At 44.6% G+C, this 3,741-nt stretch overlaps 1 pseudogene; it reads right to left on the reverse strand.

Annotated features, from left to right (window-relative positions):
• Nucleotides 1-5: 5 nt before the first annotated feature.
• LOC119345104 lies at nucleotides 6-1,839 on the reverse strand (annotated as a pseudogene).
• Nucleotides 1,840-3,741: the final 1,902 nt, after the last annotated feature.

Here is a 3,741-nt window from a genome sequence, read left to right on the forward strand (position 1 = left end):
TAGCATTTCTCATAAAATGGTTGAAAGAACGAAACAGAGATCATCTCCTTGAAGTAATCTCTCGAAATATCTTCAACTCTCTTGTTTTGATTGCATGAATCTACGAGGCCCTCGGCCATCCAAAGATGAACCAGCTCATCAATGACATACTTGTGGCCTTTTGGAAACAAGCTGCAGTATAGGAAGCACCTCTGCAGACGTGGATCTAACTTATCATAACTCCACGACAGAGCTCTCATGGGCTCACTTAATTTGTCAACCTGTATGGTAAGAGCATCCTTCCATGCCGTGATATTTGTATCCCCTTTCAACTGGGAACCCACAACTTTTGCCGCCAAAGGAGACTGTCCAAGCCTTTTAGCAATCTTCTCTGCAAAATCTTCCAACCTCTTGCGCAACTGCAGATTTCTAATTTCTGGTCCAGAGAATGCATGGTGTTTGAAGAGTGCCAAGAACTGAGCATCTTCCATGATTCTTGCAGTATGTCTGTCAATTTGCGCTGCAGAGTATCAAGACTATCAATGCGTGGGCATTCCCCCCGAGATGCCGACTCAATGATCTCTCGTGTATGACGGCGAACATCAAGTTTGCGTGAGATACTTACCCACATTGTCACATCAAAATATTCTTTTACCCTCTTGACATTGTAAACAAGCTGTGCCAAGGTGGACTTTCCCATGCCTCCAGCTCCAACAATGGCCAAACCCGAGTACATAGCAACACTAGACTCAGTAGTAGCAGTTGTCTTGGTAAGAAGATTTATTATACAATCGCAATCATTATCACGACCAATTACTTTTAAAGGTGGAAGTGATGTGGTCTCAGGAACAATCATTATAACCAGCTGGTATGCAGAGCAGTTGACGGAAGTCCTTGGCTTTCGCCAGGGTGGTCTTCAGTTCATTCAGATGTTGAATTAGCTTTCTGTTCTCAGAGCTCAGATTGGACAGCCTGCTTGATGTAGCACGCAGAGGCTTCATAAAAGTGCTGCTGATGGATGATGCATTAGCTGGCAAGGAATCCTTCCCCTTTGCTTGGCGCTTGAGGAGGTTATAGTCATGCTCGTCCAACAAGTCTTCAGCCAGGTAGAAGCCTTCTTTGAGTTCCTGAAGCCATTTGTCCAACTTGGGCCTGTGGTTTCCCTTGTCTGCTGCTTCAATCAACAGCTCAAACTGTGGCAAGATAGTGGTCTCCAGTTCATGGAGCTCACGCGCCATATCCACTCCAAGGTATGTTGAAGCATTAGAAATGAGCTTCTTTAAGGCCGGCGATGCAGCCAATTTTAAGCTTACGCTTAAGGCAGCACTAGCTAACGACACTTCCATCGGATTGTAGGGTCTATTTTTTGGGTGTATAGGCCTAGGGAGGGAGTTGTGTTTGTTCTGTGGATGAACAGATCTTGGGTGTAGAAAGACAAATTATGGGAAACAGGTAAAAGAACAGACTTCTCCTTTCCACTCCCTTTTTGGATTTGTTTTAGTGTTGAATGGCCTGAATATATTGAAATACAGGACTGGAATTACTTCTGGAAGCACTGATGGATAAAAACCTGTTGAAGTCGGAAACCACGAGTTAAATTAGCAAGCTGCAATGGTGAAAAGAAAAAAGAAACCCACTGGGAGATCAGATCTGTAGACAATGGCAAAAAGTAAGAATACTATTTTGAACGAGGACACTAACCTGAATAAATAATAGAAGAGCAACGAAAGCGCTTCTGGATCGGAGGTAGAAACAACGGGTGAATATAGCAACGGATGAACACCTGTTGGAGTGGGAAATCACAAGATAGATTAGCCGGTTGCAACAAGGAAGATAACAGAGGACAGTAGAAGGTTCCATAGTGATTTGCCTGTCCCTGTCTCACTTTTCATGCCTATCCCACCAGCTCATCGCCTATGTAGCCTTCTACTGTCCACACACTGTCCTCTGCGGGATCATCATTTCTAGTGGCCACCGTCTCCATCTGGTTGTCTTCCACACTCATTGAGAAAACGACTGGTTTCACATCTTTAGTTCAGAGCAGAAGTGGTCCCAGAAGCCCAAACAATAGACTGAAATTTGCTAAGCAAATGAATGAATGATTCATTTCTTTTTTCTTCTGAAACAATCATTGAAAAAAAAGAGCATGTTGCGTGCCACGAATGTCTTGCTTCCTTGTTGCATCCGGGAAGCTCACTGGAGCTCCTTTTGGTCAAACAAAAAATGAGCCCCATGATTCTCTTGCTTGCTTCACGGGCACGGCAGGTTCAAAACCTAAGTCTGCAATCCATGGGCAAAGAAGGCAAAGAATTGTACAAGCATGGTAAAGAAGTAATGGGTTCTTTGCGCACACATGGAACGAACAAGGAAAGAAGAGACTGAGCTTCGCAACGATTTTGGACGCATGTAAGTCTGCTGAACAATGAATGATGATCAGCAGGCAATTCAGATTCAGAGTTAAATTACTGCTATGGCGGACTGAGCAGAGCTTTGCACCGCTTTTGGAGAATCGCGGACAAACTAAAGCTATTCCCAATTTAAAAATTAGTTTGGCTGCCTTAAGCAAAATTGAAGGAGAATCGGACCTTGTTCGGTGTGGGGAACAGTTCGGCTGACGCCGAACTCGCACAGGCTCAAATGGTGGCCCGCTGTCACGGCCTCTATTATCACCCGCAGCTCCAGGCGCCGCAGCCGACGGGGGCCGCCGGCCATGAGGACCGGCGAGGCCCGCATCCCAACCACCGCCGTCTCGGTGGCCTCCCTCATGGTGGCACTGCTCCAGTTGGCAGTAGGCAGTGACTGAGGGCACAGGTCGGTGGGCGTATGGGCCGCACAAGAGAGAGAGAGAGGACTTGCCGCCGGTGCCGATTTGCGGCGGAGACGCCGAAGGGGAGGAGCGAGAGTGACCAAGCCCAATCACCGAATCGTGTTTGTGTTTTTTTGTGTGTTTTGTCTGTGATGTCCTGCTTAAGGCCTGGTACAATGGTTGGTGTTTAGGAAGGATGCTTAATTAAGCGTCTACCCTCTACAAATAAGCACCGGTACTTAGAGAAAAATTGGTTAATTTTTTAAGCACCTCTGCTAAGCATCTCACATTGTATAAGGCCTAAGGCTGGTTGTAGATTCTTTTGTTACAGGGGTCTTTGACAAGGTTGAGGGGTGATGATACAGGTTGAGGCGTTTTGGCTCCCGGGTGCATTTGCACCCGGATGAATAGTACCTCGAAAAAATAATTTAAATATTTTCAAAAAAATTCTGAAAAAATTTGTAGATGATCATGTTGGTGTAGCAAACATGCTTGACAAATTTCATGCGGAACGCAGCAGTGGTGTTTCGTCAGTGAAAAAAACAAACTTTGAATGACGTTTTGGGGTGACATTTGGTCTTTGATTTGTCTTTTTTGCGCAGGCCAAAATGCTTAATTTTTTTGTCTCAAAATTCACATGTAGCATTTGTATGTGACAAAGATCACGAAAAATTTTTGTCTCATTGTTTTTGACATTTGGAAAAATGAAAAATGGCCCCGGGTGCAAATGCACCCGGGAGTCAAATTGACTTTCCGGGAGATCTTCATGCTTTTCTAGTTGTGTCTAGGTGCCCTTTGTTATCTTACTTAATCTTGTGTGTGTTAGTGTGTGCTTGTACGGGTTCAAACTGTTTCTTCATATGAATACAAGCATACTTTCTCAACAATTATTTTTTTAAATCGATTTTTTAGGCCCCTAAAATCTGACAAATCAGATAAATTCCCCGGGCTGTGCA

The sequence above is a fragment of the Triticum dicoccoides genome, unplaced genomic scaffold, assembly GCF_002162155.2.
Source record: "Triticum dicoccoides isolate Atlit2015 ecotype Zavitan unplaced genomic scaffold, WEW_v2.0 scaffold205928, whole genome shotgun sequence".
Taxonomy (NCBI): domain Eukaryota; kingdom Viridiplantae; phylum Streptophyta; class Magnoliopsida; order Poales; family Poaceae; genus Triticum; species Triticum dicoccoides.